General features: G+C 40.7%; 1 protein-coding gene across 4 annotated transcripts in view; it reads left to right on the forward strand.

Moving 5' to 3' along the window:
• Positions 1-16,811, forward strand: part of PAX3 (paired box 3) — a 79,443-nt gene that overhangs the window by 26,016 nt on the left and 36,616 nt on the right. The gene's annotated exons all lie outside the window — the stretch shown is intronic.

Raw genomic sequence — 16,811 nt, forward strand, 5'->3', positions numbered from 1 at the left:
TATTTTGATTAATTTTCTTTATTACATGCATTTTATTTCTGCTTGTTTTGTTTAGTAACAATAATAATTACATAAAATCACTGTCAGTATTGAATGACTTTGTGTAGCATTTACTCCTGAAGTTGAAGATAATAGAAAAAGCTGGATAATCAAGAGTTTGAAGCCTGATGGTTAAGCTATGTAGGTGACAACCAAAACCAGAAATAATATTGAAAAGATGACAGAGAGTAGAGAATAGTTGAATCCAGTTGTCACAAAATGGTCTTGTGTTATTTGTCTCAAAACTTCCAGGAAAAGATGGTCCAGGAGCACACGTGCCCCAGGCAGTACTGGATGGACACCTAACTCATTATAGGGGAGCAGCGATGGTTATGTTCATGCCCGTCAGGTGTGAAGTGGCTCGTACCTATGAATGATGCTGTTTTGCTTTGTATCAGTAAAGAATTTATGTAATAGAAAACATTAAGAAATACATTTTCTTATGTTTTAAATTTTATAGTGGTTCTTGATAATTCAATAATGATAATCACAATAATAAAGAGTTCTATGGTTCACAAAATATAGAAATTTAACTATTTTTATGGTAGTGAATATGTAAGATGGATTGACTAATATTTGTCTGGTTTGCCTGTCAGTTAGGCTATTCTAGAACAGTTATTACCGTAACACTAAATACGTTTTATGTACTGATAGAAACTGGAGTGACAGATCAGACAAAATGAGGAGTTAATTTCATAGGGAAATAAATTTTTTCCTGTTTTAATGTTTTGGGTTTTTTAATGTATGAAGGTAAAGCAATGTTACCTGGATATAGAAGACAGAGAGCATCTAGACTATTTGTTTTATTTTATTAGCTTGATTCTTAGCATGTTCCAAATGGGAAGTCTGGCTGTCTTTGTTGGAGACCTGTGCTGTAACTTCAGATGTAGCTTTGCATATGCAATTTATACAATATAGTCAGGGATTATAATTATGACACTTTGGTGTATTTCTAGTCTGAGTGCTAATGAATAAGAGCAATTTGGGCCAAATAAGATCTATACAAACTGCGAACACCATTGTACTGCTAGTCAAGAGAGGATAGTCCACGTGTTCAGTGACTATTTCAATAATGTGATAATTGTGGCAATTACCATGTGGGTAGATGTGTTTGACCTGCGTTAGTTTTGACTGATGTGGGTCAAAATGTAGGGTCTCTGCTCCTGTAATGGTAATGTAGTGGCTGTGGGTAGCCATGAGATCCTTCCTGGTGGTGAAGTTGGGGCTGTGCCAGCTTTGGGGCCCCAATGTCTGTATCTGAGCCTCATCTTTTGCTTGTGAAGCTAACAAACCTAGTGGCACCTGGCTTGACCCACCCCTGGTTTTCTGTGAGGTTGTGGCATGGTGAGGCTGCTTTGGTGTGTGGTTTGGTGCTGTGACCCGGCCAAGCAGCCAGTCCCTCTGCCTTGGAGTGAGCCCTGAAGTACAGCTTTGCCACCTCGAGCCCTGCGCTTGTGCCATGTGTCGATCTGCTGCTCGACTCACTGTCCCCACAGCCTTGCTCTTAAACATGCTGCATGTGTGTGGAAAACATTCTCATTACATGAGTGGTGGTGGAGTATAAGTTGCTGTTGCTAAATGCAGTGTGACACACTTTCACTTCTGATACTCTACTGAGGCTGGCGTTGCAGAGAAGTCAGCTGCGCTGTGGTTTGCTGAAGAATTCTATTGGGGCAGTATGTATTTCATTATCAGCTAATAGTATAATCTAGCCTAATGTACAGGACTGTCTGCAAATATTTGAAGGCGAGTGAAATTAATAATCCAAAATATGGAAAATACAAGGCAAATAAATTAGCTAGTATTTTTGGAAAAATGTGTTAGAAAACGTAACACTTCCAAAACCGAAGACCATCGGGTGTTAGAACAGTATAACCTTGGTGGTGTTTGACATTTACTGAAATAAATCTCAGAGTTAATCCAGAGTTTCTAGGGTATTGACTAGTGTTAAAGTAGGACCGCAAATCAGGCTAGCTCAAAAAAACACCCAAATTAAACTTTCAGTAGTACCATTACCTTAAGGCAGTACAATCGAGCGGTTCCCTAGCAGGCTGCTCGACATATGGGTTTGTATTCTGAAAAAGATGCAATTTAGCTGTGCTAGTGTTGGCATAGAAACTTGCAAGCCACTTCTGTCCCTCTTCTGCAGCTGGCACCTTTCCGATCTTCTGTTGCATGGTTTTCTTTGCTATGCCTCTGCCCTCCACTTCACAAATGCACGATGCTTTTCCAGTGTTTGTCAATACCGAGTTTCCAGCTGGATGTTTAAGGTCAAAGTTCTTCACGTTCTGGTGAGTAATAAAGATTCAGAGCTGGGAACCGAGTGATGAGTGCTCTTGCCAAGCAAGGCAGGAGCAGCGTAGTGGCAGAGGGGTAAAAGAAAAAAAAAAAAATCACAGGAAGCATCAGTAAGGGAAAGTCTTGTGACAGGTTGCACACAGGGTTAGGCTTAAGTGTATGCAATATTAATGAGAAATCCTTTTTGAAGAAGTGGGGCTAAAAATGTGGTCTGTGTTTCTCCAGGCTGTTTGTACCCCTACAACCTTCTTAGTTATGGGAGACAGCAGCACAATTCCTGATGTGAATGTACTTTTAAGGCACTTTTACACTGTTATGAGTATAGCTAATCCTCTTTCATGGGGGTATAACTCTACTGCAATAAAACAACCTTGTATTTGTTAAGTAAGTTATTATTTCTGTGCAAAGAGAAGCCTGAGTCTATAAATAATAAGGCAGAATTTATAGAGGACACCTGTGAACTTCTTGTTTCTGTATACTTGCATTGTGGCTGTAATTGCATTACAGTATACGTTGAAGATTCTCATTTTAATTTTATATTCTTGGTATTTTAAAGAGAAAATAGAAGACTCCATAGGTAGGATTAAGAAGCAGAGCAAGTTTTCTTAGTGCAGCTTCATAGGTTTCAAATAAGCAAAACCAGCCAGCCAACCAACCAGAATCCTCAAGTATTGAAATTTAAAAGAAAATATCGTAGACGTTCAGGCAATTAAGAAAGCTGAACACTCACACATTTTATCACAGTACTGAATGTATTAATAACATGTAAATCAATAAATAATTTAAGTATAGTTTGTTATTCCACAGGCACTAAAATGCAAACCACTGAACATGCTGTGCCTCAGAAAAAAAACAAGCCATTAACTTGCTGATTTCTTATTCCTTATTGCGAAGTCAGATTATTTTTTTAATATCTCTGGAAACAACTGTATTAAAACAATTTGTGTCTTTGGGCTAGGAGTAAGGGTGAAAGTTTACCCCCCAAAATGTTGTTTTTTTTTTTTTTTTTTGTGGAAGAGAAGCAAGGGGCTGGAACAGGGGCTGAGCTGCAGCTCTGCAAAGCTGAACCCCAGCATTTTGCAAAGGGTTAATGGCCTCACTAAAGCGATAGGATGTTGGGTGTTTTTTTAACACATTCAGCCATATTAACTTATTTTCTGTTGTCGGGATGTTTGTGTTGTTTTTTATTTGTTTACTCTTGTTTGTTTGCACTAATCACCACTTAAGTAAAAGTCTCTTTGCCTCTGCCCTGCCTCCTCTTCACGAAGCATTTAGCCATGGTGACCAGTCAGGCATAAAAACGTGCTTATCTGCAAATGAATGGCAGCTCTTTGCTTCATTAAAGCCTCTTTCTCTTTTGGCACTCGCATTGTGACCCTTTGATATTAATTCAAAGGGCAATTAAAGAATGCGGCCCATCTTTGAAGTAAAGCATTCAGGGCAAGGAATGGGATGAACCTGGGACTCTGATGGACTGTGTGTATTCAACAGGCCTTTTCAAGGCAGTTTGAAGTGACTCAAAGAAAATGGGCAGGAGAAGGTCAAAGAGAAAAAAGGGGCTAAAGAAACAGTCTGTATTTGTTCGAAGTATTAGCCAAGCAAACTGCAAATAGCAACAAAATGAAACAGTTAATAGAGCAGCCAGACAGAGGCATGTCAATCACTTAACTTGAACAGCATTGGACTAACCAAGGCTTCAGTCCACTGTGTTATCTAATTATCTTGGGAAAGCCAGTAGCTGGAAGTAATAGTATTGTATTTCTTTCTGCTTACTGCTCAGAAAAGGTGATAAATACTCACTGCTTCATAATTATTCAACATATATACATAAAGAGCAGTGGGTCGGTGGATTGTAGGCAAGCTGCTAGTAGAAAACCAACAAAAAACCCTTCGCGATTAACCTGAGATGCAGAATGTGAGCATTAGCATGTTTAAAAATCGTGTAAGGGTTTGCATATGGAGCAAGCTAAGGCACGCATGGTTTCCTCTGGAACAAACCTTAAAGACAAACACATTTACAAACCTAGGAGAGTCGTTTTCGCTCTCTTTCCTCCAAATATAGTTTTAAACCACATATAACGTTAAGGGTCAGACTTTAAACCACAATAAACAATGAGATTGAGTTGAGGCTGCAACTCTCCTTGCTTAACATATGCTGTTGTACCTAAGTGTTGTAGCACACATGATATGAGATTCCTAACAGGGTAAATGAGATTGCCTAACAGGGTAAATTAAGGACAAAGTTTCAGATTTGCCTCACAGTTTTCTTTGTATTGTTGGTTAAATTATCCCCACAGGGCTTAATTTTCCACTGGCCTGAATTTACACATACAAAACAAATACATGATTTTATTTGCACAAATGGATGTGCCCATAAACAGGCATATTTTAAGGTCCTGGCATAAGAAGATTCCTGATTTTGTCTTTATAGTTGCATTAAATTATCACCATTATTGAAACAAGGAGATAAAAATGATTTTGCAATGTGAGAGAAGCGCTCTAGTCTTGATCCAGCTGATGCAAAGAATTGTGTAATAACAGACACATGGACAGAAGTCTGTGGAGAGAACCGTCTTGAAATACATGAAGTATCACAATGTCACTTAACGACCTGTATCTTTTTTTAATGCGTAATGGATTTGAGTTTGAAAGAGTGGCTGTTGCTTTGTATAGGCAAAATCTGCCGAAAGGCTTTGCATTGGCGTTTGAGCGTGATGCTGCCATCACCTTTGTGTAAAAGTAACTTTAGTCTCCAGCGCGATCCTGTTCAGTGGAATCCCACTTGTATTAGTAAGCCCTAAATTGTTTTACAAGATTGGGTGGTACTCTTGGATTTACTGGTATAACATAGTAAAGAATTTGTAGCAAAAAATGCTCTACACATATGAAATGGACAACATACAATGTGACTTAATGCATGTTTAAAAAATACTCCATCAACAGCTGGTAATGGTTTACTGTGGAGGAGAAGGAAGAAATCATTTTTGGTCGCTGTTGTTGAGAAAACAAAAGCACTGGCACAGTCAAAAATCACTTTTGTTGAGATCTTGCATGCTAAATTTTAACCAGAGGGATTTTTTTTTTTTCCTGGCTACATTGCACTCTGCTTTGAACTTGAGTCTAACAAATAATCTAAGAGAGTATTCAGTGTGGTTGTGCTTGTATGAAGGGTTCTGCCATCATACAAGAAGAAATATCAACTTTTCTTTTATCGTGACCACTGTGTTTTTTTTAAAGGAGAAGAAAAGAAGAGCAATTCCTGTATATGTCAGGCATAGTATAGTTTCAATGCTACATATTAATAGAAAAAATGGCACTATGTGAACACTTCACTGTCTGAGAATTCCAGCTGGAATAACTGTACAGAACCAATGACCTCTTTCTTGTTTGGAATGGGTCCCTCCTGGTGTCCATAGGATTTTATCTATAGTCCATGGGCATTAAATCCATGAATTGATTTTGTTTGGTTTTAAGAGTTTGGACCAGACCCCTTACAGGAGAACTTTATTATTAATAAAACTTGATGAGGGTAAGGCTTTTATAAGGATCCCTCTGAATATATCAAGACTGTTTATCAGTATCGTTATGTTAGCTGAAAACTGAGGATATCTAGAAAGGGCATGAAGCCTCAGCTGGTGCAAGCTGCCTTGGCTATATCTCCAGTTGGACTTGGACCAGGATGTAGGGCAGTGGAAATACTGTTTGGTGTAATTTGCTAGCTGTCTAAACTTCTTTTTTTCTGCTGCATATGAAAAGTGTCTGTTTTAACTTCCCAGAAGTAGCTATTTGCATGGAGCAAGGAAGATCACTGCATACCCCAGAGGGGTTATGCACTGTGGTGTTGGGTAGTGTACCAGTTCAATAGGCTCTGCTGATTTAAAATTTGGAGAGGAGGACTGAAAAAGGAAGCAATAGTCTTCATGTTGTGAAGGGACCAAAGAAGGGGTGGCTGGATAGAGTCAGCTGAGCTGGGAAAAGAAAACAGAAAGCATCACTGTAAAGTCCTGTGGTGTGCATTATCTATTACTTGAACATACAAAAACCAACTTGGTGTTTGAATACCCTGTTCTGGGGAAACCTGGAGAGTCAGGCTGCCTGCCTCAGCACCCCAGTCTTAGTTCCAGGAGCTTCAGGGAACTTTGCTTCTTCCTTAGCATTTGGTTTCAAACAAAGCAAGCCCTGGCTGCAGAGCACATCAGTGGGATGGATGCTGCCTGCAAGGGCCGCGCTTGGAGCAGGTCTCTCTCTTTGCTGCAGTTGTCTCTGCTCATGGCTTAGTCCTACAGAAATCTGTCTGATCATCTGATCCAGGGGAGCAATCAGGCCTATAACCCTGAAAAGGCTCATCCAAACACCAGGTTGTTTGGGGTATGTTCTGTTCTGGAAGCAGGAAAGAACATTTTGTGTCTTTTCAGGCATGCATAAGGATTTTAAAAAAAAACCCAACCCATGATTGCTGCTGCTTGCCTGGTAGGGTTTCCTAGGTGCTGTGTGTGACGGAGGCCCTGGTGCCCATGGGGCAAGTGTGTCTTGGGGCTGGAGGCTGCCATGGGCTGGCTCCTGGGGTGGGGGCAGATGGCAGGGAAGGAAACGCTCCTGCGTGTCAGCCTGGGGACCTGAGATGTGGGGTGAGCACTTGGGATGCGCCCCTCAGGGCAGCAGTGGGATGCTTGGAAGCACGAAATTTGTCTTCTGGCTTTTCTACCACCCCAAATCAGAGTTGTGTTCAACTGCTGCAGCAAGAAGTGGAACCTGAGTGTGTTGTCTTCTGCCTTTCCTTGGTGCAACTGCCTGATGTGTCCCTGCCTGTAGATTTCTTCAGTGACGGTTGGTGGTGTGTGGATTTATTTATTTTTTTTTTTTAAATATAAAACTTAATTTTTAACTGCGTTTTCTTGGAGCTTTTGGGAAATATTTTTGCTTAGCAAGAAAACAGAGCAGCTCTAAGAATATAACATCATAATTGCTGAGGCTGTGCTGCATTTTATGAACAAAAATAAAGGCTAGTTGCTTCGTTTTGCTAAAACCCCTCATTTGCCATGTCCCAGCGCTCCTTCTTGAGACTGGAGGCCTTTTATTTGCTGGTGTTCCTTACCAGACACTGATTGCTATAATGCTATGTGTGCAACGTACACTTGATACATCATCTAAGTGCTGGAAAGCGTTCATTCTCTCTGTGCGATCTCTCAGTCCTGATGTAAAACAGGCAGAAATGCAGCAATTCCTGCCATAATGTAACATGATTCCAGGAATTAGAAATTTCCATCTTGGAATGTACCAGGAAGCGGCAGTGTGCCTTAGCTGGTGGGGATGGGCTGGCGGCAGGCTCCTCGCCCTCTCCTTTGCTACACAGTATGTGTAGATGGCTGCTAAAACAGAGAGTACAGACTGTAGGAATATATGTGTGTGTATATATATATTTTAAGATGACCTAAAAAAATACATACTTTTTTGGGTAGACACATACATTTCTTCTTTCAAGAAGTCTAAAAATGCCTAGCGTTGGCTAGAAACCAGCACCAAGTGCCTCAGCCGAGGGGCTGGATCCTGCTGGCGTGGGAATTGATGGAAGTTTTGCCACCAGCTTTTATGGTGGTGGGATCACATTTGAAGGGTGCTGTAAAGTTATCTGAAAAAAGTTGTGAAGCTGCAGAAATATACAGATAAATCTGAAAAGCAGTGCACAAAAGGAGGCTTTTTAGAATATATTATTGTTCGTGGGGTGCTTTTTTGAAATGTCAAGGCACTTGAGTATTACTGGGAGTTTTACAAAGCTTGAAAACAAAGGATTAAACTCTGAAGGAGAATCTTTAGGTATTTTTTGTGCTCTGTAAAACTACTAAATGAAATAAGCATCCGTTATACCCAAATTCAAATGAGAACAAGTTAAAAAGAGGAGAAATGCTTAATAAAACATGACCAAAATTAATTATTACTAGAAAATAAGTTTGTTCCACTTGCAAACAATTGACAGGCTTTAGGAATCAAGTCTGGGGTCAAAGGGTCTTGATGGCCAAGTCAAAGGGCACCCAGAGATGTATATTAATGCATGTCAGCTTCTAGATCCTAGAGTCAAGCAGTAGTTCATAAAAGAAACAAGGCATCTTAAGAAGAAGTGTTATTAGCAAACATCAGGTCAAAGTTTATCTTTGGGTCAGTGTGTACTGGAGGGTCACGGATTCACACTTCTAACACAGGCGTTACCCTTAAAGCTGCTTCAGTGCGAAGTGTTAAGGGAAAATAGAAATATGAAGTTTTAACTGGGGAAACTTGATAATTTAGCAGAACACTTTGCAAGATTGAGGCTTAAACTGAAGCATCCTTAATTGAGAAAAGGAAAATGGGGATTGTATTTACATTATTTTTGGGTTATTTATTGTGGGTTTTTTTTTTCTCTTTGCAAATCAAAAGCTAAAACATACTTCTGTGTGGACATACAGTATTCTCAGCAAGGTCTGTGCACTCTTTCCTGAGTCAGTAGAGTTGACGCTATAGGGGACAGACATGTCTGTCTTTTGAAAGAACCAGTACAGCCAACGTCAAACCCTTTGATGCGGAGGTATTGTAAATCTTTCCATGTGATTCTTCCTGGAAGCCATGCATTTCCTAAGAAGCGTGTTGACCAGTTCATCCCATTTACAATGCTACTTCTGCAGCTCTGCTTTCTCCTCTTCCCACCGCCTTGGGTGTGGGAACCCCGGCGCCCAGGGCAGCCGCGGCCAGGGGCATTCCGCCGCTCAGACCTGGAGGAATGCTCCCGCTGTGCCGGTGCACACAAAGGCTGCCTACTTGCTTTGACAAGCCCATGCTGCAGAAAATCCTTGCAATCTTTTGTGCTTTGTGGTGTTGACTTATTTTAGTTCCACACTAAGATGCTCCCCATTGAAACAAGAAAAAAAAAAAAAGGTGGAATACTATTCTTTTAAATACTGTTATTCTGGTGCCTTTAGGAGACACTTTGCCTGACTTTTGAAAGAGATTGGTTTGAACAGTGCAACTTTGGTTATGCTTTGGGGGCGTAGAGAAGAGCATAGTTGTAGAATAATAAATATGACTGTTCACTAAAGCCGATTATGTTTGTGTTGAATGGCAATTAAAATATAATATGCAATGATAATTGGGTATTTCTGAGAACCAATGTGACAAGAAGTGACAGAAAAGAGATTATCTGCTAGATTTTTACTCGTGTAGTGTGAATGTTGTAGCCCTGAATTGTGCCTTTAGCACATAACGTCGTGCCCTGGAAAGTCCTAAACACCAGAGACATCAGTCAGCATAATGGAAAACCTTGGTGTGCTCATGAGAACAGTAACGTGTTTGCTGCTTTTCAGTGCAGTTACACCAGAATAGTTCTAGACTCTTAATTAAATCTTTTGATAAAACTTTCTGAATTTTTTGTTGGTAACGTATACAAGGAAAGTCATAAGAGAAAATCTTGAGCCGTAACAGACAAGCTTCATTTTTTTTTTTTTAAGCAAAACACTTACTGTTGGGCCCTGACAGTTGGACAAAACAGACTTTTCTTGGGAGTGCATCATATTTGCTAGGAGAAGTTTCCTGACTCCAGCTGGAACTCCTGGTTGGAAGTAGAGGGAGAAAGTGCCTGTTCCGTCTGCTGTGAGCAAGGCATCTCCCTGCCTCAAGGAAGGGAGGCATTTCCCTGGCCTCGAGGGAGAAGCTGTAACGAGACATCTCTGGGTCCTCTCAGGGTTCCTCCACTTCATCTGTGTAACTACCATCTATTGGGCATTGGGATGCTTGCTTGGAGTGTGGGAGAGCCAAGTTCATATACTTGGGTTTTATTTGGGGGTGTGTGTGGAGAACTGTTGGGTTTTATTTGGTTGGTTTTTGGTCTGTTTGTTTTTAAGCACTCATTGGACCTTTCGAAGAGTGGAAGTGGAGAAGGAACTACTGGTCCCAGATTGTCCAGTGCACAGTCAGTCTCCACTCTAAAGCATCCTGAATGAATACCACGACCACATGCTTCTCCCTCTAAAGACAGATGATTTCCCACTCTCTTGCCATTTTACATGGAAGACTTTAATGTGATTTTGTTTTTCTCTAGCACAGAATGGGGGAGGTGGGGGGGGGGGAAAGCCTGGAAGGTGCGAGCAAGGGAAAGCTATGGGTGCAAGCTGGAACACAGGAGGTTCCACATAAATATGAGGGAAAACTTCTTTACAGTGAGGGTACCTGAACAGTGGAACAGGCTGCCCAGAGAGGTTGTGGAGTCTCCTTCTCTGGAGACATTCAAAACCCGCCTGGACGCGTTCCTGTGTGACATGATCTAGGTAATCCTGCTCCGGCAGGGGGATTGGACTAGATGATCTTTCGAGGTCCCTTCCAATCCCTAACGTTCTGTGATTCTGTGAAGGTGAAATGTGAAACAAGCAGAAGGGCAAATATTCCCTACCTCACCAAGTTGCAACCATGGTCTGAAAGCATGAAATGACATGAATTAGAAACATACCCAAATGACAGAGCAGCCGAACCTTTGCTGGTATAATCTGTCGTGGCTCCACTGAAGTTAATTCGAAAGTCTGTCTGTTCCTAAATAGGTGCAAAGGCCTTCCAATGAATCGTGTGTTACCATAGGAAATCATATTAAAGGGAATGGCATTTTAGGAGTCTGTAAGTCATCACTTTTAATGGTAGCTGCATTGAGTTTGATATAAACACTCAAAGAGTTTGCAGGACTGACTTTAACTTTGTTTGTGAGAATATCTGTACTGCTAAACTGTGAGCTTAAGCTCCGCAAAATACTTTGCACTACAGCCTGGTCCTGAACGGAGCTCTGCTAATTAATGCTAGCTGAGTGCTCACGCTGTGTCATGGGAACAGACTCCTGAAACCATACTGTATGTGGAGTGCAAAATTCAGAAAGCAAAAAGCTTGTTCAGTGTGTGCGTGGACTCGAAGACTGGGGAGGAGGGTGGGAATCTTGGTTCCTTCAGCAGCTCAGCAGGATCAAATTTACTTCTAATTCTTTCTCCCAAATTCTTGTTGCAGAAATTAACCAAATAAGCCCTTGGATTTATGAGAAAAGAATTAGGAGCTTATCTTGCTCGTGATGGAGCCGATGGCAACATTAGTTTACTGCAAGATTATGCCAACAAATGTAATAAACAATAACTTTAAAAGAGGAAAACAACTGAATGCCAATTAAGACAAGCATCAGAATGACAGTGTTCCATTTTTCCACTGTACAGAGAATGACTTATGGCCAAAGGATTACTTTTGAAATTGTTTTGAATTCTGCCCTTTAATTTATTAAATGAATCCTTCTTAGGAACTTGATTGCTAATTCACTTTAATTTTAAAAAGCCCCACTGTCTTCTTTGGATGTAGGCAGAGCCCGCAGGGGTCTATAAAACTGTCAATATGGCTGTTAATTTGGGTTTTCTTTTTTCCTTATGGCTTAAAGCTTAATTGTGAGAGCTGGGAAGATGCCATGGTTTTGGTTTGCAGGGACTCAGTGTCTTATGGGTTTCAGATCCCATCAGAAGTCATAGGAACCCTTCTGCTTCTGCTGCCATGTCAAGTTGGAAAAGCTGCAAAAATCTGGGGAGGAGCGTGAATTTGCTGAAAGGGAGTCCCACCTGGTTTTCGTGCTGGAATCGGAGATGGACAAGAACCAAGTGCCTTAGTCTAAATGTCCCTCAGCTGGATCCAGATCAGGATCTGAACTTTTTGTGCCTCAGGCTTGTCTCTAATTGAAGCCATGCAAAACCACACATTTCACATGACTTTGATGCAAAACCATAAATAGGCCAATTTTTTATTCAAAACAAAGTCCAGGCTTGCTTAGAAAGATCACAAACCTTCCGCTGAACCTTGATGGTCCCAGGTTGTAATGAAAATTCAAGTCTCCAATGCAATAATGTTCCTGGAGGGAACAATGCTTGGTTTTGTCTTTCTAGTTAAATGTGTTACTGCTCTGAGACAGGCAAGGATGTTCTACTTGCTGTGAGTTGGTCAAAATTTGGTCTAGACTCTTCCTCACATAGATCCTAATTATTTTTCTTGTTTTAGATCCTGATCAAAAATCTCAGTGGCACTTATACTGGTTTTGTGTCTTATAGAACAATATAGGAAGGATTCTGAGTCATGTGGGATTGAAAAAGCAAGACAGAGATGACCACAGAAGCTAGAATGAGGTTCTGTTTTGATTGAACCGCTCTTGCAAACTTTTTTTCCCGAGCAGTCAAATTGGAAAAAAAAAAAAATCTGCATGTTTGAGTTTTGCAAAACCAATCCTGGATGTTTGAAGGAGACTTTCAAAACAGTGCAGGGATTTTAGCAATACAAATTCTGCTACCTTACCAGAAGAGCGTGACTGTTATTAATTTTAACGGCAGAGGGAGGCTCTTCTTTGAAGACGGCAATCTGAGCACTCACTGTGAAGTTATCCACTGTACATATTGGCTAATCCATTTATACATGATGATATATGTTAGAATTAAATGAATATTGACCAGAGTTCAGCCTGGGTCAAAGCTTGTTTGTAAGGTATTATTTGGTAACTGCCCTTAGACCATGATTTGGAAAGTCTAACTAGAGCATCTGAATAAGGTAATTGTCACTGAAAATATCAGAAGTGTTTCCAGGCCATCTGTTGCTCAGCCACTTGTTATTTGTATTGCTATGGTAAACAGGAGCCCTGCTCACAGACTGCTGCTGTGCTGGGAGCTGTACCAACACAGATCTTCAGATGTCCCTGTGAAAAGGACCTAGTGGTGTAAGCATATGATGGTACACCAGACATGTTTGGACTTTAAAGCAGAGATGGAGGCTCTTGAGCTCTGTGATGAGCAGTGGTCTCAGCCCACTGATACCCAGACTACAGCAGAGATGTTGGTAAACTGTCACAGCAATGAAGCCTCTCTGTTTATTCCTGTCTAATTTGATGTCCGTCATAACAACAAATGTTCTAGGCTTCTGCTGTGAGCCCAAAGGCACATTATGTGCTACCGGGGACAGAGAAATGCCTGATTACTTGGCCAAGAGTAGATGAAGGCAAAAAGTCTGCAAAAATGGCCCTCACAGAGTAGCTCTCTTGCACTTGTTTCTGTGGTTTGTGATCCCCTTGGGCAGCCTTAAACCTGGGACCCTGGATCTCCTTACCCTGCTTCTGTAACAATAAAAAGGAAGCCACTCAGAAGAGCTGCAAAGAGATCATTTCTCAGTTGATCTCTTTTCCTTTACAGACACTGGAGACTGGCTGGGAGCATTTGGCTTTTATTCTTTTCTGTCTCTCTGCTATTGTGCAGAGTTCGTTCTGGCAGGCTCCCCCGTATGCATCTGGGGCATCAGTCAGGCCCTATCGTTGGGCTCTGTCCGGCTGGGTTGCAGGCCAAGTTTTGACTTCCTAATCTGTATTTAACACTTTGATGTGGCTGTCAGCAGGATTTGACCCAAAGCAAGAGAGAATTGCATCTCACAATCCACAGGGTGTGAATTGAGGAAAAAAAATAACATTTTAAAAATTTGCTGTCAAATAAAAAATAAGTGTGTGATTTTTGCTGAAATTTAGTGCGTGTTGAATACTTGTTTTCTAAGCTTCCTGGAGAAGTCCACCAAAATATGTACTGCTTGCCTGCATAGGTAGGGGGAGGTGGACTGTGTGTTAGTGGCTGCATTTCTTCCAGTACTCATCAGGGGGTTATTTCTATTTCAGACTGGACTTACAAGACGAGATATGGCTCTTACGCAGCCAAACCCAAGCTCCTATTTTAGGACCTGTTGTGGTTTCACGTGGTAGCAGGCAAATGCCAAGCACCCTGGAGCTGTGAAGAGTCTGCTTTCAAGAAACTCTCTTGCTTTTGAATATGGTGCAGTATTAGGACAATTTTGGTATTTTCAGGAGAAAATAGAAACAATGAGAACTACTTTTATTTCCACCTATGAATGCATTCTCTTTATGTGTTTTACTGTGGAGCTGTTAAGACACTCACTTGCAGTGTTACAGGGCACCTGGCATCACATGTGCCCCTGACATCACATTCGCAGGCTGTGGTCCTCTGTCGTGTACAAGTGGAACAAACAGGGACGCAGTTCAGTGGTGCCATAGCACTGGGAGGCAAGATGAAGCAGGAGCCAGGATTTTTATGGTTTTATAGTTGACAGAAAGCTTTTCCCAGATTCCTCTTTCCCCCCCCGGCCCTGTAATGTTGAGGACCTGTGGGAAACAAAGAACCTTTAAATACATGCTATCAATTAACCCACAGCCTCACAATTTAAGGTAGTTGATTTTACAGAGATTGAAGATTGTAGCTAAGAAAATAGGCATTTTAAGAGTTTTCTGAATTCATATGTTTGCATTTAGGTGTTTTGGTTTGGTTTTTTTGGTGGGTTTTTTTTGGTTTTTTTTTTTTTTTTTTTTTTAGTTTTAAACATTGCAGATCTGTGGGACCACTTTCACTGTTTTCTTAGAGAATTTGCCCTATTTCTGGAGGGTAAAGCCATTAGCTTTAATGAAATCATTGATTTTCAGTGTGTGGGAGATCATCTAACAATGAACTTCTCTTCATCCTCCAAAAAAGGCTTTAATTGGATTCCCATCTGTGGAAAAAGAACTAAATTAAAGGCCATCTACCTTGTGTCTTCCGTGCATGGAAATTCTTGATACCTGTGGGTGACTGAGGGCTACATCTGGGTCTAGAGGCTTGATCCAAAGACTACTGAAATGATGCGATTTGCATTTGATACTTGGCATGAAGAACTAGATTCTTCAGTATCTCTTCCATTGGGAATGGCAAGGAGCAAATGAGTGATAGTATGTGTGGTTTTGTACCTTATAAATCACTTAAATACTGTCTGTTTAGACGATCACGTCACTTTAAGTCATTGAAACTCCAGGTGCTTATGTTTTCTGGACACTACATGCAGAGTGCCTGTATCATGGTACTGCCTTGATCTGTGTGCTCAGGATATCAGGAGATCAGCACACTTGTGTCTTTACAAAATTAAACCTGCCGCCTTTTCTCTGCTTGTTTTCATACCAGATGATTGTTACTGTCGGCGTTAACAGAAGGTGTGTTTTGTATTTTCACGCATGCACGCACCGTTTGCAGATTATGCACTACTGTGTCTGCATTTACATACATACTCCGTACGTAAGGTGTGCCCGTCAAAAGGTACTGTATGTCAAGGATAGCGTGTGTAGCATATTCTGTGCTACTTAAGTCTCTGAAAGCTGAGACAGCAAAAAATAGGACCTCTCCGATTTGCGGTAGGAAAGATTCAGTTAAAAAGTGCTTAATAATCTGTCATTTTTTTTTTGTCAGGTATGTCAGCAAGTGCAGTACTGCAGAGCTCTGAGGCATTTTGGCATCCTGTAACACCTTGCATTGTGCAAGAGTGAAGAACTGCAAGCTTGATTTGGAAACAACATGGCAGGGTGAGATAGTGTGAGCATGAAAAATCATGGAAAATAATCAGGAGAAGTCAGTGAGAACTGGGGGCCTGGCACCTTGGGTTGCATGTCTTGAGTATCAGACCTGGGAGGCTGTAATTGCAGGTGGGATGCAGGAGGTGTCCCACATGCTTGACATATATCAGAGGTATAGTATTGGATTTATACTGCTTCACAGGTGTTAATAAATACAGGGTAGATTAGCTAAATGGCCCAATCCGGCCTCAAATCCATAAGACTCTTAGAAACTGAACAAACATCTAAGCCCTAGTCTGAAATTTTATCTCTCTGCTCAGGCTCTTCAATGTTTTTGTTTATTGAAAGGCTTACCTAAAAAATTTGAGGAAAATCCCTGGATCTTAAGTTTAAAAACTTAAAAATTATTAATTTAAAAAATTATACAGAGTGAAGGTACACCCCCATCCCCAAAAAATGGAAGCAGACTTATTTGTTGTTTAATTTGCAGCTTTCCGGGAAATGTTTTGCAGTCAAATTTTGTTGGGAAGTGCTTGAAATCATAGTTAATTTTAAACAGCTACAAAATGTAAAGCACCATGGTGAAGTCTGCTAAAATTAATATAGTGAGGGCAATAGTTAAGCTAACATTTTACATTGGCATAATAATGCAAGTATCATGTAAGTTGTGCTGTATGCACACTGTGGATTGCCTGCTCATCAACACACGTTTCATTTCTTATGGTTTCAAATCTCTGTTAATGTTGGAATTATATAAAGGGGCTTGATATAAATTAAAACTTTATTTCCTTTTGATTCCTGAACAAAATATGCTTTCAAAATAAATGATATTGTGGGAGTGGGGGGAAAAAAGAAACAAGAGAGTCATAATGTGTTCTGTAATGTTGGTGCCCAAGCAAAGCCTACAGGTTATACCAACAGGCTTCCTGCCGCTTCTGTCTTATCTGTGTGGAGGAATACTTAAGAATAGCCAGTGTGTTTATCTCACAAAATTTGGTGCAGAGTTACTTTTTCAGTTTTTGGGGCTGCTAATAATTCAGAGAGACAGTTATAAATGTATTGTTAATATCTGTAGAGGTTTCAA

Source organism: Nyctibius grandis, chromosome 8, assembly GCF_013368605.1.
Source record: "Nyctibius grandis isolate bNycGra1 chromosome 8, bNycGra1.pri, whole genome shotgun sequence".
Lineage (NCBI taxonomy): Eukaryota > Metazoa > Chordata > Aves > Nyctibiiformes > Nyctibiidae > Nyctibius > Nyctibius grandis.